Raw genomic sequence first — 24,174 nt, 5'->3', positions numbered from 1 at the left:
ACTGCATACACTATGCATATTGCTGTAGCCGACTCACTAAGGGCTGATCTCCATACCCTGTCCAGGCCCATAGCTCTCCCCATTCGTGCTGCAACCCCGACCTCTCACAGCTTGTTTCCCTATTCAAACTCTCGAAATTCTCGCAAAGATCTTTTGTCGAATGAAAGCGTCCTCTCACATTGTGCGCCATAGCTCAACCTCCTGCACCAAAAGTGCAACACACTTACGACCAGGAGACTTTGCTCCCTGGCTTTACTTGGGACATGTACCGTGGACACCTTCCCGGTATCGATATTGCTCACCAATAGGCTAGTGGTTTATGGATCTCAGTTACCTCTCAAGGCCCAACAAAATGAGGAGCTAATTTATCAGAAATAGAAGCCTTTCCCAGACCGCCCAGCACAAAATTACGGACGAATACATCTTAGCTTTAAACTTCTGACATCCCTGCATCCCTGGGTATAACGGTCCGCTTGCTTCACATGAGCAGGACTAATGTTATGGTGTGCCCTTCTCCAGTTCTCCTGAATCAGGCCAAATGTCACCTTCTCAGGAAGCAAGTCATAAACAGACCACTAGCAGGCTAAAGGTGAGTTAAGATGGTGACCAGACATTAAGGCAACGAGGGTGTCTTAAGTGCCTTATGGTGGGCGGAATTAAAGGTCGAGTTCAACCAGAGGATGGAGCAGTCCCACCTGCTGCGGGAATGAAATATAATTAGTGCAGCCTTCAAATTTTGTTTAACCCTTTCGGCAAAGGATAGCTGGGTATAGTATGGTATTGTCGTGAAGTGGGTAATCACATTGTCGAAACAGAATTTCTTAAACTGTCAACAGTGGAAGGCAGGTGTGTTGTTACTAACAAGGACATGGGAAGGCCCAAATACAGCAAAAATACCTACCCGGTAGCGAATTGTTACCCCAGCAGTGACACCACTATTGGGTATCAACCAAACGAACCAAGGGACCGTATCAACGGCAACCAAGATGTAGCAGTATCCATCACGAGTACGCGGCAAGAGGCCAACATAGTCAATAAAAAGGCTATCCATCGGGAAATCACCCCTATGTGATTGCAAATGCTCACTGCGGACAATGAAATTGGGCTTAGCCGCCTTACATTCATGGCACTCCTCATCAAACGTCTAATATCCTTGTACAACGTAGACAAGTGAGAAATTCTCTAACCTTACTTAGGGTATGCCCGATCCCAAGGTGTAGCCAACAGCACTATTGCGAAAGGAATGAAAATAGCAGACCCAAAGTCTCTAGGAACACGAATCTTGGCTTGACTATCACGCTTCCTTTGATGACACAATATGCCTTTTTTAACGACCTTTCCCACACAAAATTTCCTGCTTCATCTTGCTCAGAATATCGTCCTGGTCTTGTCTCTGCTTCCATCCTCCAAATAATTCGGGGATCTCTTTTAAAACTCCAGCAACAGATGTGGTTCTTCAACTCTCTGTTCCTTGCCATAACTGATACCTTCCTGTTCAAAACATTCGATTCAACGAATCTGCGAACGTATTTTCCGGCCCCCTGATATGCCTAACGATAAAACGGACTGCTGAAATGTGCATAGCACATTAGGCAATCCGGCCAGTTTTCCTGGGCCTAGCCAGCACCCAGCTCAAGGCCTGATTGTCGGTTTTGAGACAAAACTCACGGCGCCCGAGATAAGACTTAAACTTTTCAAGCTCAAACATTACCGCCAAGCCCTCACACTCATGTACAGAGTACTTGTGCTCCGTAGCCGAAAGAAATATCGAAGCATAAGCGATGGGTCGTTACTCCCCCTGGTTTTCCTGAAGAGGAGTAGCAGCAATCTCGGAATTTGAAGCATCTGTCTGGACAATAAAAGGTCGACTAAATTCAGGTACCCCAAGAACCGGAGGGTTGGCCAAAGCTACCTTAATGGCCTCAGTCGCCAACAGCTGCGATTCTCCTCATTTAAATGCTTGATCCTTCCTATGTAGCTGATCCAAGGGCGCCACTAACTGGGCAAATTTGAGAACGAACGTTCTAAAGAAATTCGCTATCTCTATGAATCGGCTGCTCCCTTGTTGGTCTTAGGGGGAGGGAACTTTCTAAAATGGCTCTGAGCACTATGGGACTTAACATGTGAGGTCATCAGTCCCCTAGACTGAGAACTACTTAAACCTAACTAACCTAAGGACATCACACACATCCATGCCCGAGGCAGATTCGAACCTGCGACCGTAGCAGTCGTGCAGTGGAGAGAACTTTTATAGAGCCTTAAGCCTTAGTACGGTCCTTATCTATGTGGATGCCCCCCCCCCCCCCCCCCCCCCCCGCCAGCTGAGACGATTTGCTTCTTAGCTACATTAATCATTGACTGCTTAACGGCGGTAAGCCTGGCATCACGAAAGCGGCAGAGAACTCCTTAAGATGATGTGAGTGCTGTTAGAAGGCGGCACTATCGACGATCACGTCATCTAAATAATGATAGACAGATTTAAACCCTAAATCTCCCAAGACGTTGTCCAAAAGTATAGAAAGGACTGTTGCTTCTGTTGATAGGACTGACTCAAGACCAATCTTTTTACGAGTATTTAATACCCGATAATCGACGATAGGTCGACACTCCAATCCCTGGCTCTTGGGGACCAAGAAGACAGGCGAGGCAGATGGGCAGGTACAAGGCCTAATAACATCAGCCGGTAGCATCTGCTCAGTGAACTGCCGCAAGATCTTCATTTTAGTGGGCAACAGTCGACAAGGAAACTGAAGCACTGGAATCTCATCAGTAAGACGAATCCTACAATTGATCCTATTAGTGACGCCCAGTCTATCGGTTAATACATGAGGAAATTTTTCGGGAACCCGTAACAAGGCCTGAGATTGAGCATCCACAAGATGGTCCACTTGAAATTTACAATCTCGGTTCATGACCGCGATAATCACTGTTACAAGCATGCACTGACGCAACTTAAATTGTCGCTGACAGCAAAGCATATAGAAAAATTCTCTCTTCAAATAATTGAAAATTAGACCAACATGCTGGATCCAATCACATCCCAAAACAATTTTCGCACGTAATTGTCTAACGACCACAAAGCGGGAAAGACAAGAAAAATCCTGTATAGAAACACCAGCAAGAGGCAACAGCAGCCCATTGGCAGTACGACATCCCTGCCGGGCCAGTTGCAAGGCGGGAAGTTTGTAAATATTACGATTCTGAAGGAACCATACGTCAATGAAAGACTGCTCCTAGAATCGATTAAGGCGCATACCGGTTCATGATTGAGTTCAGCACACTCAGAAGGCAAAAAGGAATTAATGGCTCCGCTGATGCAGTTACCAGCTTTAATAGGCGGTTTAAGCCTCGAAACGCCTATTTCCTCTGGCGTCAGGTGTTCGTACGTGACTTACATGCCACTGGACATCGGTTCATAAAATGTTCAGGAAGCCCGCAACGATAACAGCGTTTGGTTTGAACACTCCTATCGTTTCCGGAGGTGGGCACGTTAGCAGACTCAACATAATTACCCATTACAACCTCCCGTCTTTCGTAGGCAAAACACACATAAGCGATGTTCAGTACCAGTCTATCCACTTCGGCAAAGGTGGCCGGCTTCTTACAGAACATTGCACGTGACCTGCCGTCTGGTTTAATGCCTTCTAAGATGTTCTCAGTAGCTTCTTTTTCACTCGTGCGTACCTCTAGGACACTAATAGCATTCCACATTGCATCGATATATTCCTGAAGAGTTTCATTCTGGCCCTGAACACGATAAAAATATCTATTAACCAACTGTTTTTAAATCCGAGGGAAACTTTACTCCTAATGATGCCATTTGTTAACTCTTGCAGCATTCCTTGACTAACCAAGACTTTTGCAATATCAGATGCTAACTGCCCCCTGGCCAAAGAATATAGTAATCACAAAATCACAAGGTGGTCGCTCCAAGTGCTTCGACCTATTTTTCTGAACGTGGTCATGTTTGTGACACTTCCACTTTTCATGTTAATTCTTCAACATCTAGCACCACCAAATCCTGTAGCCGGCACATAATGGCATTAGGCGGTTTAGCAATAGGTTCGGATACAAGTTCCGCTTCACATTGTCTAAAGGAAGGAATATTAGAACCTAACAGAGGAGTGGGCTCACATGGTTCAGCCTTAATGGCTTCCCCCTGCCACTGCACGGTATTAAGATCTAATTGCAACTCCGCGGCCGGATTCAAGAGGTTTTTTTAAAGAACGCCATCCTCCTTAGAAATCTGTAACTGTTTCAAATCGCGGAGCCTATTTAGCACATGGCTTATCTGCGCTTGGACCCTATTATCCTGAGTTCGGGGCGGATGGCTGTCTTCTAAAATTTCAGTTGTATCACTCACTCGCAAAAAAGCACCAGAACAATAAGACAAGGCCAATTCTCTCCCATGTTAACCGCAAAAGTCTGTCCAAAACATTCCGTAACTGTGCGGTAAGCTCAGCCACCGTACCATCGGTTGGCTGCGCTCGTATATTCAGGTTATAAATTAACTGCTCCTTTTTTTTTTAAATAATTCAACCCGAGGCATCCACGCGCTTGCGTGAGATCAAATGCACTGTCTGCACCTTCCTGCAACATAATGACTAGGCGGAATGGCAACCACTCTACAAACCAAAACATTTGGCACTAGCTCTACAGGACAAGTATTAATGGTGTTAACACTGTCCGCCCCCCTACCCAGCGCAACCACGCTCTGCTACCATTGAAAGGGGTTCTATCAGGGATAAGGTAAAGGCCAGTACAAGGATTGTGGTGTGGTAGGGGAACCCATGGGTAACACAACAGCAACATCATTTACAGTTAAGAATTTTTTAACAGAAAACATATTTAACAATTGGCAAGCTCAATTTGATGTAGCAGCCTTAACTAATTGCATGTATTTATGATAATGAAATGTGAAGGAGGTTTTTATTCTTATCTCACTCAACTAGAACAATCTCAGATATTTTTAAAATAACGATCTCTTACAATAAAGGTAAAAATAATGATCTCCATTAAAAAGATAAAAATTTTCTTGGAAACAGTGTATCATAAATAGCTTTTATAAATCCCAAGAAAATTAGAATTATGTTTCCAGAATGAGATTTTCACTCTGCAGCGGAGTGTGCGCTGATATGAAACTTCCTGGCAGATTAAAACTGTGTGCCCGACCGAGACTCGAACTCGGGACCTTTGCCTTTCGCGGGCAAGTGCTCTACCAACTGAGCTACCGAAGCACGACTCACGCCCGGTACCTACAGCTTTACTTCTGCCAGTACCTCGTCTCCTACCTTCCAAACTTTACAGAAGCTCTCCTGCGATACATGCAGAACTAGCACCCCTGAAAGAAAGGATATTGCGGAGACATGGCTTAGCCACAGCCTGGGGGATGTTTCCAGAATGAGATTTTCACTCTGCAGCGGAGTGTGCGCTGATATGAAACTTCCTGGCAGATTAAAACTGTGTGCCCGACCGAGACTCGAACTCGGGACCTTTGCCTTTCGCGGGCAAGTGCTCTACCAACTGAGCTACCGAAGCACGACTCACGCCCGGTACCCACAGCTTTACTTCTGCCAGTACCTCGTCTCCTACCTTCCAAACTTTACAGAAGCTCTCCTGCGAAACATGCAGAACTAGCACCCCTGAAAGAAAGGATATTGCGGAGACATGGCTTAGCCACAGCCTGGGGGATGTTTCCAGAATGAGATTTTCACTCTGCAGCGGAGTGTGCGCTGATATGAAACTTCCTGGCAGATTAAAACTGTGTGCCCGACCGAGACTCGAACTCGGGACCTTTGCCTTTCGCGGGCAAGTGCTCTACCAACTGAGCTACCGAAGCACGACTCACGCCCGGTACCCACAGCTTTACTTCTGCCAGTACCTCGTCTCCTACCTTCCAAACTTTACAGAAGCTCTCCTGCGAAACATGCAGAACTAGCACCCCTGAAAGAAAGGATATTGCGGAGACATGGCTTAGCCACAGCCTGGGGGATGTTTCCAGAATGAGATTTTCACTCTGCAGCGCAGTGTGCGCTGATATGAAACTTCCTGGCAGATTAAAACTGTGTGCCCGACCGAGACTCGAACTCAGGACCTTTGCCTTTCGCGGGCAAGTGCTCTACCAACTGAGCTACCGAAGCACGACTCACGCCCGGTACCCACAGCTTTACTTCTGCCAGTACCTCGTCTCCTACCTTCCAAACTTTACAGAAGCTCTCCTGCGAAACATGCAGAACTAGCACCCCTGAAAGAAAGGATATTGCGGAGACATGGCTTAGCCACAGCCTGGGGGATGTTTCCAGAATGAGATTTTCACTCTGCAGCGGAGTGTGCGCTGATATGAAACTTCCTGGCAGATTAAAACTGTGTGCCCGACCGAGACTCGAACTCGGGACCTTTGCCTTTCGCGGGCAAGTGCTCTACCAACTGAGCTACCGAAGCACGACTCACGCCCGGTACCCACAGCTTTACTTCTGCCAGTACCTCGTCTCCTACCTTCCAAACTTTACAGAAGCTCTCCTGCGAAACATGCAGAACTAGCACCCCTGAAAGAAAGGATATTGCGGAGACATGGCTTAGCCACAGCCTGGGGGATGTTTCCAGAATGAGATTTTCACTCTGCAGCGCAGTGTGCGCTGATATGAAACTTCCTGGCAGATTAAAACTGTCTGCCCGACCGAGACTCGAACTCGGGACCTTTGCCTTTCGCGGGCAAGTGCTCTACCAACTGAGCTACCGAAGCACGACTCACGCCCGGTACCCACAGCCCGGTACCCGCAGGAGAGCTTCTGTAAAGTTTGGAAGGTAGGAGACGAGGTACTGGCAGAAGTAATGCTGTGGGTACCGGGCGTGAGTTGTGCTTCGGTAGCTCAGTTGGTAGAGCCCTTGCCCGCGAAAGGCAAAGGTCCCGAGTTCGAGTCTCGGTCGGGCACACAGTTTTAATCTGCCAGGAAGTTTCATATCAGCGCACACTCCGCTGCAGAGTGAAAATCTCATTCTGGAAACATCCCCCAGGCTGTGGCTAAGCCATGTCTCTGCAATATCCTTTCTTTCAGGGGTGCTAGTTCTGCATGTTTCGCAGGAGAGCTTCTGTAAAGTTTGGAAGGTAGGAGACGAGGTACTGGCAGAAGTAAAGCTGTGGGTACCGGGCGTGAGTTGTGCTTCGGTAGCTCAGTTGGTAGAGCACTTGCCCGCGAAAGGCAAAGGTCCCGAGTTCGAGTCTCGGTCGGGCACACAGTTTTAATCTGCCAGGAAGTTTCTTAGAATTATGTTATTTTAACTAAGATTTTGATTCACATATTTACCAATTATTAATGCAATCAGCATCTTGATCTACTAGCAACTCCCTGAATTCGTGTCAAAACTTAAGGCTAATAAATAATGACGTTAATAAAAGGACTTATTAAATTTATAATATCAAAAATGCCAACACAAATAATACTGTTAGTCACTTCATTTCAGAAACAATTAATTCTCAAGACACAACTGGTTGAAATCGCAAAACCAACATTCAATAACTGGCTAGTAATAATTCACAGCGATTGGATGACTTTCATGCACTCGCACAGAGCGCAAGAAAATACTATTAGCCACACATTTAAATACAGTGCTGTTAGCCACACACTTAAATACAATTCAGCTGCCAAGTGGCAAGCAAATTAAGCGAGGCACTTCAACAGACATCTTTAAACATGATAACTTTAATGCAACTGTTATTTACGTAACTTAGTCCATAATCCAAGGCCAAGGTGCCAACCCACTCTCCTTTGTCACAGAAATATTACAAATACGGTTAACGCATTGGGCAGTTCCCTTTCTCCATCACCTGATTAGCCCAAACCATTTAGACCGCCACAAACAACTTAAATTGCTTGCCCTACAACATGAAGGGAGAGGCGACCAATTGCAAGACCCGAGGGGTAGTACACTAAAACAAACTAGGTTTATAACGTTACAAAGGAGCAGTAGTTGGCCGCACCGAAAGGTTCTATTGTTTAAAGTGGCGCTTGGCGTACAGGCATTGACACAAGGTTAAACTCCGTCATCTGACAAGACTGAAACCTGAAAGCACCAAGTTACTGCCAGTCTGCACTAATAACGTTCAATGTATGTAATTAGAACAAGCACGACACAGCAAGGGAGCGTGTACAGTTGTGAATCTTAACAGACTAGCCCATGTGATTCGGCTGATAAAGCTATACCACGAAGTCACATGCAAAGGAATGTTTTTAACCTACTACACTTGTGACACCCTTAACCAGAGTACACAGGTCCAAGCATTAAGCTCGATTCATGAAAAACATTGACAACCGGCTTGTGATCCAACTCGCCACTTTACGAACATTCGTTACACAGATTGGTACGAAACATACACTACTGGCCATTAAAATTTCTATACCAAGAAGAAATGCAGATGATAAACGGGTATTCATTGGACAAATATATTATACTAGAACTGACATGTGATTACGTTTTCACGCAATTTGCGTGCATAGATCCTGAGAAATCAGTACCCAGAACAACCACCTCTGGCCGTAATCACGGCCGTGATACGGCTGGGCATTGAGTCAAACAGAGCTTGGATGGCTGCCCATGCTGCTTCATCACGATACCACAGTTCATCAAGAGTAGTCACTGGCGTACTGTGACGAGCCAGTTGCTCGGCCACCATTGACCAGACGTTTTCAACTAGAGAGAGATCTGGAGAATGTGCTGGCCAGGACAGCAGTCGAACATTTTCTGTATCCAGAAAGACCCGTACAGGAACTGCAACATGCGGTCGTGCATTATAGTGCTGAAATGTGGGGTTTTGCGGGGATCGAATGAAGGGTAGTCGCGGGTCGTAATACATATGAAATGTAACGTCCACTGTTCAAAGTGCCGTCAATGCGAACAAGAGGTGACCGAAACGTGTAACCAATGGTACCCCATACCATCACGCTGGGTTATACGCAAGTATGGCGATGACGAATAAACGCTTCCAATGTGTGTTCACCACGATGTCACCAAACACGGATGCGACCTAGAACCTAGATTCATCCGAAAAAATGATGTTTTGCCATTCGTGCACCCAGGTTCGTCGTTGAGTACATCATCGCAGGTGCTCCTGTCTGTGATGCAGCGTCAAGAGTAACCGCAGCCATGGTCTCCGAGCTGATAGTCCATGCTGCTGCGAACTTCGTTGAACTGTTCGTGCAGATGGTTGTTGTCTTGCAAACCTCCCCATCTGTTGACTCAGGGATCGAGACGTGGCTGCACGATCCGTTACAACCGTGCGGATAAGATGCCTGTCATCTCGACTGCTAGTGATACGAGGCCGTTGGGATCCTGCACGGCGTTCCGTATTACCCTCCTGAACCCACCGATTCCATATTCTGCTAACAGTCATTGGATCTCGACCAACGCGAGCAGCAATGTCGCGATACGATAAACCGCAATCGCGATAGGCTACAATCCGACCTTTATCAAAGTCGGAAACGTGATGGTACGGATTTCTCCTTCTTACACGAGGCACCACAACAACGTTCCACCAGGCAACGCCGGTCAACTGCTGTTTGTGTATGACAAATCGATTGGAAACTTTCCTCATGTCAGCACGTTGTAAGTGTCGCCACCGGCGCCCACCTTGTATGAATGCTCTGCAAAGCTAATCATTTGCGTATCATGGCATCTTCTTCCTGTCGGTTAAATTTCGCGTCTGTAGCACGTCATCTTCGAGGTGTGGCAATTTTAATGGCCAGTAGTGTAGTAGGGCTCACGGTTTTCAATCGTTGGAATAGTCCCATCAGGCAGTTTACATAGTGGTATCAAATAGACACGAGGCCACCACTTCACAGCTCCACGGACCACTATCATAGCCAACCAAGGCAGCTGCAGCCTACTCACTAAGGTCCGGTCTCCGCACCCCGTCCGGGCCCACAGAACTCCTCCAAACTCTCTCTCGCGACCGCCGTCCGCACGCGTCTCCCCGTTCAGCCCCAACCCCGACCTCTCGAAATGCTCACAAAGATCCTCTTTTCGAATGAAAGTGTCCCCTTGAATGGCTCATTGTTATACTGCTTCGTCAGTGAAGTCACTGATAATTACTGTTTCGAGTATTCTGTCGATAGTCTGTCAACTGTTACCACGTCAGAAGAGTTTGATAAACGTGGACTCTAGCAATGCGTACAAAGCATATACGTGTTGTTTATCGTAATACGCAAAGGCTGGTCGCAGATGATGCGGTTGACTACAAGAAAACAGTAGCAATGCCTGTAGACTACAGCGAATTATAGAGGAAAGCAGATTTGTACGGAGATTGGTTGTAAAGAAATATAACATAGTGTGCATGCATAGGAGAAAAAAGTCCTGTGCTGTACGATTACACTATTGGTGAAAACGATAAGTGTCGTAAAATACCTAGACGTAACCTACTAAAGGGTGGGACCCGGGGGAAAGCTTTATGGAGTGTGTGTACAGTCGTATCTATTGTAAACAGCACAGGAAGCACAAGCGTGGTTTAGGTAGCGATTTGCTTCTCTAAGATACCATCATACCACTTCAAACACTTCACCTGTCAATCAATGATGTGTTTGTGGAATTACATTCATCAAAAAAAATGTTGCAAATAGAGTGACGCTTTGCAGCATGTTTCGCTTTACTATACCTTGATGCAATATTCCTGCCAAGTTACAGTTTAAGTGTCATTTCAATACAAACACACCACTAAATTTTCACCTATATGTTGAAGTTTTGGTGTGTGTGTGGGGTGGGGGGGAGGAGGTGTAGATGAGCAGTGTGCATACAAAATAGATACATGTTCATTGTAGTAATACGCTGGGACTGGTCACAGAGGTTGTCTATAAGAAGAAGACAGCAGTGTCGGCAGAGATCGACGATTGGTACAGAGGTTGGATGTCAATAAATCTATCGCAGTGCACACATGTAGATGAAGAAATACAGTACTCTTCTGATACACAATTGCTGGAAACAGCAACTGCTGTAGAAAATGCCTACAAGAAGAGTTGTGAAACTACCGTAGGCTATTGTAGATTACGATAAGTGTAGACTATAATATTTTTGCTAGTAGGTTTGGTCAGTTAAGGTCGTACCCCCATCACCTGTACGTTAAGTGTGTTGCATACCTATCGGTGTTACCTCACAACGATGGCTTTCTTTCGTATGCATCAGTGTCTTACTAGATTCCCCTAAAAACAGGAGACTGTGAACCATCCAAAAAAATGAAGTGGTGAACCATCTAAAGCTGAGTGAGAATATGAAAAGGGCTGGGTAACGTATGGAACATGTTTGTTCTACATAGTTATCCTTCTGTCTATTACTTAAGAATAAACAGTATTTGTAGTAAACCTGAAGTTGGCAATGTTTAATTCAGGATTTTTCGATAATTGTTGATTTGTAACGTAAAATAGAGAGCTGACGTGGTAAAAAAAAGAAAACAATACTGATTTATCATATGGCACTAGAAAAAAGCAATTTCCTCACAAAAAAGTAAAATCAAAAAATTCTAAACAATAACATGTCAAGCATCGTTTCAATACTTCGTCGAACTTACATAAAATATCTTTATTCGTTAACAACTTCTGCTTTTACGAACAATAACAGAAAACTCTTGCCTTTGATCACGATGAAGAGCGTTCTACTGAGTATAGAAAACAGTAACAATTATCTGTGCATGCAAACTGTAGTTGCATCAAAAGTAACTGCTTTGGTTACATAAGAGCCCAGAATTTACACGATTACCTAATTTTATTGCTTATAAAAATGTAACTCGTATTCCGTAAAGATATAAAATACGCAATGGATTAACACTGAATGAAATGCAGTTGTAACTATGTGTAAAACAAACAGTACTACAGATAATTCTACTATTTACTTCGTCACTTATGTAGAGTGCCAAAACTACCTAGTTTGGTAGATCTCAACTCTACCTAGGAGTAAGCTTATAGAATGATCTAAATGGGATGAATACATAAAGCGAAAGTAGGTGCAGCTGCTCCGTCAATATAAATGATCCAGTGGACAATGTCGGAAGCTGCAGGAGAAGGCTAGTAATTTATCAGGTCAGTATATTCAGTTAGAAAAAATGCGTCAGACATGATCGAAAAAAAGGTGGCGTATATCTCACGGAAAGATGATGGGTAGATACAAAGAATCTGCGTTCAGCGACGACAATAATGTCATTGTATACCTGATGTAGCGATAATAAAAAATAGGAGAAACATTAGGGCGTGTCATAGGTGTACAGGCAAATATTTTTTCGCCTGTCACTACGTGAGAGACAATAGATAATACTGCTGCGATGTTGTCACATGCACTGCACACTGGCTTACAGAGTATGTACGTGTGACTTCTTGTGTGACACAGCGGAAGAAATCCAATGCTGTTCTTTTATGTTACTGGTGGAAACAACAAGAGCCATATAATATCTAAGAGTAACCGTCAAGTTTCATTTTAAGCAGAATGGCTACATAAAACAAAGGCAGGTGACTGGCTGAGAGAAACTTTAAGGAAATGTGATGCGTCCACGAAAGAAGGTGGCTACAAAACACTTGTTAGAGCGAGTTTTGAGTATCGCTACCCAGTCTGGAACCCATACCAAGTTGGATAAATAAAATACACACATCGAAAAAAGTTTTGCATCACCTCGGTTCTGAGAGTTCCGAAGCGTGTACAGAAAATTGATGTAGAGATCAACATAACCATCATTTCCGCCATTTTTATTGCTCATAAAAACCACACGTTGCATTTTGTACCACCTTCAGAGGTGGTGGTCCAGATTGCTGTACACACCGGTACTGCCAATGCCTAGTAGCACGTCCCCTTGCATTCATGCATGCCTGTATTCGTCGTGGTGGCATACTATCCACAAGTTCATCAAGGCCCTGTTGGTCCAGACTGTCCCGCTCCTCAACGGTGATTCGGCGTAGATCCGACAGAGTTGTTGGTGGGTCACGTCGTCCACAAACAGCCCTTTTCGATCTATCTAAGGCATGTTCGATAGGATTCATGTCTGGAGAAAATGGTGGCACGCTAGTCGAGTGATGTTATCCTGAAGGAAGTCATTCACAAGATGTGGACGATGGGGGCGCAAATTGTCGTCCATGAAGACGAATGTTTCGCCAATATGCTGCTAATACGGTTGCACTATCGGTCGAAGGATGGCATTTACGTATCGTACAGCCGTTACGGCGTCTTCCATGACTACCAGCGGCGTATGTCGGCCCCACATAATGCCACCCCAAAACATCACTGAACCTCCACCATGCTGCACTCGCTGGACAATGTGTCTAAGGCATTCAGTCTGACCGGTATGCCTCCAAAAAATCAGACGATTGTCTGATTGAAGGCACATGCGGCACTCATCGGTGCAGAGAATGTGATGCCAATCCTGAGCGGTCCATTCTGCATGTTGTTGGGCCCATCTATGCCGCGCTTTATGGTGCTGTGGTTGCAAAGATGGACCTCACCATGGACGTCGGGAGTGAATTTGCGCATCATGCAGCCTATTGCGCGCAGTTTGAGTCGTAACACGGCGTCCTGTGGCTGCACGAAAAGCATCATTCAACATGGTGCCGTTGCTGTCAGGGTTTCTCCCAGCCATAATCCGTAGGTAGCGGTCATCCACTGCAGTAGTAGCCCTTGGGCGGCCTGAGCGAGGCATGTCAATGACAGTTCCTCTCTTTATCTCCTCTATGTCCGAACAACATCGCTTTGGTTCACTCCAGAACGCCTGGACACTTCCTTGTTGAGAGCCCTTCTTGGCACAAAGTAACAACCGCGGTATTGACCGTCTAGGCATGGTTGAACTACAGACAACACAAGCCGTGTACCTCCTTCCTGGTAGAATATCTGGAACTGATCGGCTGTCGGATCCTCCTCCGTCTAATAGGCGCTGCTCATGCATGGTTGTTTATATCTCTGGGCGCGTTTAGTGACATCTCTGAACAGTGAAAGAGACTGCGTCTGTGATACAATATCCACAGTCAATATCTATCTTCAGGAGTTCTGGGATCCGGGGTGATGTAAAGCTTTTTTTTATGTTTGTAGGTACAGGATATCCGACGAAGAGTGACACTAACACAGTCGTTTCGTAGATGTGAGATGATAAACAAACTCCTGTGGTTTATGTTACGAGAGAGGTGTTACGCATCGTGGTGAGATTTTACTGTAAAAAATCTCAGCGAGTCGTTCCAGGCAATATATAAGGCGTTTGTTGTAAATTGAGGCAAAAAATATCTCGAAAACGAAACAAATGTTCTGTGCTGGAGTTGACAAAATTCTAACCACCTCTCCCGCACGGGTGGGGTCAACTGCGTGTTTTGAAACGGAACCAATTATTTTTATTGTACATTCAGGTTCTGTGCTAAAAATACGTACGGTTTATTCAAACCATTGTTTTCTATTCATGGTAGATGGCGCTGCAAACGACAAATATCAATTGTACCTTTTCTAGCAGTTAAGGACCTTTATATTCCGCCGGCCGCGATGGTCTAGCGGTTCTAGGCGCTCAGTCCGGAACCGCGGGACACCTACGGTCGCCGGTTCGAATCCTGCCTCGGACATGGATGTGTGTGATGTCCTTAGATTAGTTAGGTTTAATTAGTTCTAAGTTCTAGGCGACTAATGACCTGAGAAGTTAAGTCGCATAGTGCTCAGAGCCATTTGAACCATTTTATATTCTAACAGTTGATATTGGTGTTCAAACATTACTTGAGTGTCGCAAATGTGAGTGTTCAGTACAAACAATGTGGCAAGGCATTAAAATTTCTAGCAAATAATCTATTTGTATGATGATATGGTTTTCTGTGCTCTACGGGATTCATTGTGGTGAGTCCCCAAACCATCGGAATGCTTGATTTCGGTGGCTGCCGTCGAACCCCCTGATTTCGGTGTGCGTTTCCGTCCAACCACCGTAACTATATAGTTGTCCGCTATACGGCTACCAGCGCAATACAGCCAAAACCATTGCAATAAGAAAAAAAAATGTCCATGAAATGACAGCGACGAGCTCACCTGCCATGGACACTCACCGAACTCAAGCACCACAATGGTGAGAGACAAGGGAACTCACTGAAATCAAGTACCCCTGTGGTCAGAGGCGAGAGGACTCAACGAAATCAAGCATACGGGTCACAGCTAATTATATTGTATAATACAATTAAATTTGCAATAATAAAGTAAATTTTGAACATAAAGAGAAACCGCTATAATACAAAGATTTACATCTTCATCGTAAATGAAATGTGGAATCAGATATGTCGTTTCTTAACTGCAAATACAGATACTCTTGATATTTATCGATTACAGCGCCATTTACCACAAATGGAAAACAATATTTTGCGTAAACTATACGTATTTCTTGGCGTAGAATCCGAATAAACAGTGAAATGGGAAGGGGGGGGGGGTTCCCATTTGAAAATACGAAATGAGCCCTGACCATGGAGGAGGTGTGGTTAAGAAATAGCCAGGTGCAGCACAGACAGATGTCCGCTTTAGTAATAGTAACTTTTCACGTACTTTTTTTCGTACGATGCGTCGTTTTAGAGATATTTTGTTGTTTCATGTTAAAACAAACATCCTGCACACACGATGAAGAAAAAATGCCACACTTTGTGGTCGGCATGTGACTTCTCATTCCAGTTCAAGACAAAAGCGTATGCAGCAAAACCTTGTCCTGCCAGCAGGTTTAATAGAAATGCGATTTAAAAAACAGCACAACCAGCCTCGTCACCCCTGGCGAAACAAGAACCGCCATTAACTTCAGTAGTCAAAGCACCACCACTAGAAGAAGCGCCTTACACTAACCACCATCTTCGCGGAGGGATGAGATTTTGGAGGGGTGACTTCATAATCTCCACCATCATGAGTGCGCCGACGTTTAAATTGTGCCCCGTAATGGCAGCAGGGGCTGCATCTGAACGTGCCGGTAACGACGGAAAGCCTCGCTAAGTGGGGGGTAATGTCTCCCAAACGTCCTCTAAGGATGTGCAATTACTTGCAACAGATTGCAAAGACACCATTCCGGCTAATGTCAATGGTCGATGTTTTTCATGGGACGACTTAACAACTGTAACAAGGCGCGGACAATTGGATCTAAAATGGCCATTTTCATTACAAAGTAAGCAGGTGCCTCCTTGCACTGCATACGTAACATGAGTCAGGTAACCACACACATTCAGGTATGAAGGGATGTTCTTTTGAACAAACATTTCTACTGTCGGGATAGAACTGTAGCATTGCAAGAGACACTGAGCAGACCAGCGTTCCCGCCGAATACGCTGAACGACTCCATAAGGAAGCAACGCCGCCTTAAGAAATGAATCGTCCGCTTGAGATGGAAGACTGTAAACTCTAAAAAGAATGTACTCAATGGCCGCATTTGAAAGGACGGGACTAACGGAACCATCACGATGAGAAAACATCTGAGAACCAACCCGAGAGAAAAGCCGGCCTACTTGCAAGGGGTCTTGAAACTTCACAAAAAATGCATACAAGTCAGAATCAAAACAAGCAGTATCTAGTATGAAGGCTTTCACGACCGGATGACATATCTTCTGGTAAACCTTCCGGGATGCAAGGTCGTGGTCTATGAAACTCTTCAGCTCCTAACGTTTCGTCCAGCGCAGCTCTGGACGAAACGTTAGGAGCTGAAGAGTTTCATAGACCACGACCTTACATCCCGGAAGGTTTACCAGAAGATAAGCAGTATCTAGCTGATCAGATGTAATCCGAATCGTATCAACCAACTAATCGTAAATTTCTAGGGAACTCGGTTGAACATGACGCGTACTCTTGTCAAAACTGGAACGAACGGTACCCCGACGAGGAATGCTCTTGGGAGACTCTACGGGCATTATGTCGCGGGCAGAGAACGCGGCCGCCAGTGTACAAACCAACAGGAAACGGCCGACCTACACATACATAAGACTGGGTACACACAAGTTGAGATACGTGGCGCTGCTGTATAGGCCGAAGTACGAACAACCTGTTCGCTCGACACGCAAGGCGGAACTACCCAGCTCAGCGAGCTATGACAGCTGCAGGGTGATACACGTACATTTTTACATTCCGATGCGCTGCACGATGTGACAAGTATAGTCAGCTCCTCCTTTTCACCCATCTGTTTTCAAAATACACCCGATGCGATTTTAATAGATAAGCTGGATGAGGACTTTGCGTGCCGACATTGGATGAGGAATCGCATGCCGACCTCCAAGTGCTGCATTTTTTTTCTTCACCCTGTATACCATACTTGTCAAAAGACTTTATCCCTAACGTAAATGCTAAAAAAACTTTCACCCCCCCCCCCCCCCCCCCGCCCTACAAGATCAGTTGCATATTGTCATCAGTTGCGGACTAGTGACCTATAAAGAGGAGCTACTAGTTAGTCAATGTTGTGTTGGCTGAAGAGCCAACACCGTTACGGATGGAGGCCGAAATGCACGCGTTTTAGCTCACGCAGACTGGCGTGAGGAGGGAAGAACTATACTGACGTGACAAGGTATTCAGAAAGCGGACATAATTAGTTTGATACTTAACTTTAATCCATTAGTGATGAACGTCGCTCTTGACGGTACATGAGTCACAATATTATCTGTTCAGATGACATAGTAACTGAATATGGCGCCTTGCTAGGTCGTAGCAAATGACGTAGCTGAAGGCTATGCTAAACTGTCGTCTCTGCAAACGAGAGAGTATGTAGTCAGTGAACCATCGCTAGCAAAGTCGGCTGTACAACTGGGGCGAGTGTTAGGGAGTCTCTCTAGACTAGACCTGCCGTGTGGCGGCGCTCGGTCTGCAATCATTAATAGTGGAGACACGCGGGTCCGACGTATACTAACGGACCGCGGCTACCACCTAGCAAGTGTGATATCTGGCGGTGACACCACAGTTAATACCTGACAGCCTAAAAAATTTTATTGATTCTTCAAAAATCAAATCTTGGTTCTTCAAAATGCGAATCTTAAGTACTGTATTTCGGCTTTGGAAACTAATGTAGGCTAGTTGGAACAGAAACGATATAGTACTTTTTTCTGGGACTTCAGTTTTGTTTTGTTTTACGGCGTAAGAACAACAAGGATGATACGTGCCCATGTCAAAACTGTATAATACGAAGACAAAGAGAGGAATTAAAATTGTCTACACGTCAATCCCAATAGACGGAAGAGAAGACAGGTAAAAACAAAAAAACAAAACAAAAAAACAAAAAAATTGGCCCTGAGCACTATGGGACTTAACTGCTGAGGTCATCAGTCCCCTAGAACTTAGAACTACTTAAACCTAACTAACCTAAGGACATCACAGACATCCATGCCCGACGCAGAATTCGAACCTGCGACCGCAGCGGTTGCGCGGTTCCAGACTGTAGCGCCTAGAACCGCACGGCCACTCCGGCCGGCAGGTAAAAACACGTACGTGGAGAAAGGTCTATAAAATACGCCATAGAGAAACGGAGGACCAGAACTAAAAATTAAATGGCCTTCGCTTTATTGCTACTACAAAGTAGAATGCGGTCGACAGCCAGCGCGTCGTTCGCTGTGAATAGGACGGCCGCTCCTAACTTTATGATGCAGCCTGTTGGCACAGCTTATTGGTCCATTCCGCAATGCACCGACCTTGCTGCCCCCAGACACTCAAGAATGCTGTCTACTCATGACTCAGAAGAGTGTTTACATTCCCGAATGAGACTGACGCATCGGTAAGTTCTCGAGTGGTTCGATACACGCTCTCGTTTCCCATCCCTGCTGGTTTGAAAACTGACGGCGGTAGACAGAATCATTGGGATGCAGTGATATCACGTCAATCCCTAGTTCAGCAACTAACGAAAGCGGTCGCTGGCAGGCGAACATAATGTGGTTAACACCTTCTTGCACTCCGCTCTTATATTACGCGGAATCCACACTCGCCATTCGGTATAACACCTGAGAAGCTGAGGAGCATCAACCGGTTTTAGTGGGTGAACATCAAAAATGGTTCAAATGGCTCTGAGCACTATGGGACTTAACTTCTGAGGCCATCAGTCCGCTAGAACTTAGAACTACTTAAACCTAACTAACCTAAGGACATCACACTAACCTAAGGACATCACACACATCCCTGCCCGAGGCAGGATTCCAACCTGCGATCGTAGCAGCAGCGCGGTTCCAGACTCAAGCGCCTAGAACCGCACGTCCAAGCGTTGCATAGCACTCTTTGCTGGCACTCTGACACGTTTAAACTGACCACACCTCTTCCAAGACTTTGTTGTCACGTAATTTCCCACAACGAACACCCGCTGCTCCACAGCGAGTACCATTGTCCTCTTCGCACTGCTCGACTCACACTAACATAGCTCGCACTACGCTCTAAATCTGTGTGGATCACGTGGCGGGCGTAGGCATAGTGTGCGTATCAAGGGATGTGGTTATATGCTTACGTTCACGTCGAATCATATCCATTTGTCCACGCCACTTTTATATACCCTACCCTATAGATTTGTTACTGGTAGATTCGAATACAACGCAGATATTACGAGATATTTAGGAGCTCAAATGGGAATACTTGGAGTGAAGGCGACGTTTTTCTGGAGGAACGCTATTGAGAAAATTTAGAGAACCGGCATTTAAAGCTGACTACAGAACGATTCTACTACGGCCAACATACATTTCGCGTATGGACGAGGACCACAGTGACACGATACAAAAATTAGAGCTCATATGGAGGCACATAGACCCGTTTTTCTCTCGCTCTATAGTAGTAGTACAAGTTACCCTCCGTCACGTACCGTACTTTGGCTTGAGGAGTATATATGTAGATGTCGAGAGTGCAAAACCCGTTGCTGGCACATAGCCTACTCTTCTCCAATTGCGCCAAAGGGGCCGTCGAGCGTAACGTCCGCATCCGAATGATCACCATTAACATGTCACGTGCCCTCAGGTCATGAGACACAGCGGACACCTTATGAATTTAACCAAAGACGTTGGAGAAACTGGTGATCGGTTACTTTACGCTATACTTTACGCTATCATTTCTCAGCCCCTTGTACGCAAAAAAGCGAAAGTGAAATATTTCCCGCCACCATGATTCGAACTGCCTTATGCCAAGTGGAGCGCCACCGCAAGGGCGTGCGTTGGTGACCACGTCTACGGAGGCAGGTGAACAGATTCGCATTCATAAAAGTAGTGTACACCACATACTAATACGACGCCAGTTCCATCTTATTTTCGTTTAACATTTTACTCACACAGGTGTTTCCATTTGTTTAACGTCTATTCCAGCAAGCGGGTGAGTTACAATACCCCAGGTACCCCCTGACTGTGTGGTACTATCTCCGTGGACGAGTAACATTTCTGCCTTCTTTCCGTTAGTTCACATTTTACTCACACAAACCTTCAGCTGAAGGCGGTTCACTCAATGATCGGTGTGCATTTTCCTTGTGTTTCAAATGGCTCTGAGCACTATGCGACTTAACTTCTGAGGTCATCAGTCGCCTAGAACTTAGAACTACTTAAGGACACCACCCACACCCATCCTCATGCCCATGCTCATGCTCATGCCCATGCCCGAGGCAGGATTCGAACCTGCGACCGTAGCGGCCGCTCGGCTCCAGATTGTAGCGCCTAGAACCGCACGGCCACTCCGGCCGGCCTCCTTGAGATTCCATTAACGTCTATTCCAGCAAGTGAGCGAGTTACATTACCCCAGATGCCCCCTGCACAGTGTGGCAGTACAGACTACTCGAAGTCAGTTCTGTATTAAGTTGTTTTTAGTAACGTGATGTTTTAGTTTATCTTCTAGTAGCTTGATACTTTTTTGCTTCTGGATTGAAGGATACTTGAAGATAAATGGGGCAGCCTGCATATCAATGGAGAAGACGAAGTCCACACATACTATTTTATTCAGATAATTCAGAGAATTCAGATAATTCAAAGACGAAGTCCACACATACTATTTTATTCAGACAATTCAAATTTCGATACACATAAAATTTGCAGAGACTGCCAGCCACTTCGGGCAGGTCGCTTCGGTCCGACTAGTCCTGGCGCACGTGCTCCTCCAGCCCGCCAGCCACCAAGTTGTCGTTCTCCGTGTCCATGGGTTCCACGTCGTTCAGCACGACCTTCCTGATGCCGCGCCGCACGGATCCGTTGTCGGACAGTCCGTCCACGCTGCTGCAGCGACGCCGGCGCCTCCTGCACGAGCGCGAGCGGCGCCTTCTGCGACGGCAGCAGACGCTGCGGCGGCGGCGGCGTCTGCACGACCTGCAGCGACAGTCCACGGTGAGAATCGTGTGTGCACAATAGTTTGGGGGGCGCATGCCCCAAGTGGCGCATGCCCCAAGTGGCGCACAGTGAATGTACGAAGTGGTAGTTTAAAATCTAGCCAAGAGGTACCTTCGCCTCCGTCTGACACAGCGACGCCTTCGCCTACTGCAACGCCGCCTCCTGCGCCTGCAGGATCTCCGCCGCCTCCTACAGCTGCGCCTCCGCCTCCTACAGCTGCGGCGTCGCCTTCTGCAGCTGCGGCGCCGCCTCCTGCAGCTGCGCCGCCGCCTCCTGCAGCTGCGGCCCCGCCTCCTGCAGCTGCGGCGTCGCCTCCTGGAGCACAGCTCCTTGCCTCCCTGGACCTTCGCCACCCGGTACCGCCCTCCACGGTAAGTCAGCAACCCCGCCTCGACACCTTTCTTCAGGATGTGCACCAGGCGCGACTTGTCGACCTGCGCAGACGGATCACCCACCGTTGCTAAATCTCTGACGCTCCTACGTAATTTGTACACAAGTGACATCGGAGCAGCACCTCACCTCGGTCCGCGCGTGGGGGTCTACATTGAGACGGCCGAGGATCTGCTTAGCAGAGCAGCCACGAGTTTCGTGCAGCTCTCTGACGGCCTGCACGACTCTGGTGAGCAGGCGGCGGCGGCGAGGCGTCCTCGAGTTGTGTGTGGCGGCTGGCATCTTGCTAGGGCGGCGGGATGTTCAACTGCGCAGACCAGCACCGCGACCACAGCGCGTCTCTACTGCCTGGAGGTAAGAAGCCTAATTGTTACCCGGCGACCATCGTGCTTTTCTTTTATGCTTTTTTAACAATGGAGATCGGCGTTTCCACAGCAATGATGTATGACGTCATGGATTTTTGTGGCCTTCTGGCCCTTCCTGTATTGTTGCAGACAGCCGTACAGGGTGTTTCACAATTCATGTTACACATTTCTAGAGGTTGTAGAACGGACTTCGCAGATCAAGTTTTAAACAGGAACCAATGTCCGGAAACCGCATCCAACGACGCTACAGAGCGTCAGAGTTACAGGCACTCCGGCGCTTCTAAATATATGTGTATTCGTGGTGATTCCGTGGGATGTTATAAAGTTTCTAGGAAATTGAAGAAGGATAAATATATCAATTTGAGGTTAAGGTTCTTGTATCGGAAACGAACGGGTCGAAAGTTGTAAGCGAAAGCCGTTCTGATATTTCTGGCAGTGGAATCCATGTAATGGTGCTGTTGTTGCTAAAATTGTAGGGTAGGCAACTTTCAGAGGAAGTAGAATGCACCAAAACAAGAAAAAATGACCACTAAACATGGACTCTAGCCCGCATCTCGTGGTCGTGCGGTAGCGTTCTCGCTTCCCACGCCCGGGTTCCCGGCTTCGATTCCCGGCGGGGTCAGGGATTTTCTCTGCCTCGTGATGGCTGGGTGTTGTGTGATGTCCTTAGGTTAGTTAGGTTTAAGTAGTTCTAAGTCCTAGGGGACTGATGACCATAGATGTTAAGTCCCATAGTGCTCAGAGCCATTTGAACCAACCATGGACTCTAAAATACGATCTACGAGCACTTGATCAATAGAGGAAATGTGTTTGAGACTAGCGAAGATGAACAAGTGCTCATGGCTCTTCAGGTATGCAATTTAGAGGTCATGTTTATTGGACACTTTTCTTGTCATGGTCCAAAAATGGTTCAAATGCGTTAGAAAGTCTTTTCTGAAGGTATTTGAATGGAGTGCTCCCATGTACGGAAGTGAAAGTGGACAGTTCAAATGGCTCTGAGCACTATGAGACTTAACATCTGAGGTCATCAGTCCCCTAGAACTTAGAACTACTTAAACCTAACTAACCTAAGGGCATCACACACATCCATGCCCGAGGCAGGATTCGAACCTGCGACCGTAGCAGTCGCGCGGTTCCGGACTGAAGCACCTAGAACCACTCGGCCACCTCGGCCGCCTTCATGGTCCACACTAACACCTCTGAAAGTGGTGTGTCCTACGTTCATAGAAACAAGAGTAGAGAATCACCCCGTATGTACATACATTAACAGGTACCGCCGCCTATATATTTGACACTCTGACGTTTCCGGACGTGGGTTCCTATGTAAAACTCGAGCTACTAAGTCCCCTCTACAACCTCTAGAAGTGTGTAACATGAATTGTGAAGCAGTTGTATATCCTTACGATGGTACGACTGTATAAAACTACAATGCACCACCCTTGTTACAGGATGTTTGACTTGGGAGATTGCTTGCCCATCTAACACAAAGCTATTACAAGTCATACCAAATAAATGTTTCAGACTAAAATTAAGAGCACCAAAGTGCTCTAGAATCAGAGACATACACGCCGAACTAAACACAGAAACGATACCGGACAGCCGGCCGGAGTGGCCGAGCGGTTAAAGGCGCTACAGTCTGGAACCGCACGACCGCTACGGTCGCAGGTTCGAATCCTGCCTCCGGCATGGATGTGTGTGATGTCCTTAGGTTAGTTAGGTTTAAGTAGTTCTAAGTTCTAGGGGACTTATGACCACAGCAGTTGAGTCCCATAGTGCTCAGAGCAATTTTTTGATACCGGACATCAAAAAAAGAAATACCAGGAACTTAATTCAGAAAGTAGACACAATTGGCCAAATAAGCGAAACCTTATACGGGTACAGTCAATCCAGAGACATGACACAGGATACGAGTACCTAGATCAATATTTGAAGACCATGTGTACAAAACATAGAATAATAGAAACGCTAAGCGATCAGGGCAATTGGACGTGAGTCCAAGTACTGCTAAAGTTGGACGCTTGTTAAAGATATCAACCAACAAAATACGTACAACGAAGTCAGGCCTTCAAAGGATGCAGCATGTCTGGAGAGAGAGAGAGAGAGAGAGAGAGAGAGAGAGAGAGAGAGAGAGAGAGAAGGGGGAGGGGTGACAATTTTAT

General features: G+C 46.2%; 2 non-coding genes across 2 annotated transcripts; one reads left to right on the top strand and one right to left on the bottom strand.

Annotated features, from left to right (window-relative positions):
• Positions 1-6,668: 6,668 nt before the first annotated feature.
• Trnas-cga lies at positions 6,669-6,743 on the bottom strand. Its single transcript has one exon. It is a non-coding gene; the product is annotated as a tRNA-Ser (tRNA).
• A 16,874-nt stretch (positions 6,744-23,617) lies between these two features.
• Positions 23,618-23,701, top strand: Trnas-gga. The gene is given in 2 exon segments: positions 23,618-23,657; positions 23,667-23,701. It is a non-coding gene; the product is annotated as a tRNA-Ser (tRNA).
• Positions 23,702-24,174: the final 473 nt, after the last annotated feature.

Source organism: Schistocerca americana, chromosome 2, assembly GCF_021461395.2.
Source record: "Schistocerca americana isolate TAMUIC-IGC-003095 chromosome 2, iqSchAmer2.1, whole genome shotgun sequence".
NCBI lineage: Eukaryota > Metazoa > Arthropoda > Insecta > Orthoptera > Acrididae > Schistocerca > Schistocerca americana.
This window is presented reverse-complemented; position numbering and strand designations above follow the sequence as displayed.